Here is a 218-nt window from a genome sequence, read left to right on the forward strand (position 1 = left end):
AATGCTTAGACATGGACGGACTCCTAGGGCTGCTTTTGCCCTTCTGGCTCTTACTAGGGTTTAGGGTTTAGGGTTTAGGGTTTGACGTGGACTGAAGGAACTACTGCAGGATCTAGGGTTTAGGCCTCATCTTTTCGTGTAGGCTGAAGCAGCTAAGCTAGGGTTTAGGGTTTAGCTTTCTGCGGGGCCTGAATCCCTCCCACCTGCCCCAGCGCCCC

This window comes from Eimeria tenella, genomic scaffold (genome assembly GCF_000499545.2).
Source record: "Eimeria tenella Houghton genomic scaffold, Eth_scaff1957, whole genome shotgun sequence".
Taxonomy (NCBI): domain Eukaryota; phylum Apicomplexa; class Conoidasida; order Eucoccidiorida; family Eimeriidae; genus Eimeria; species Eimeria tenella.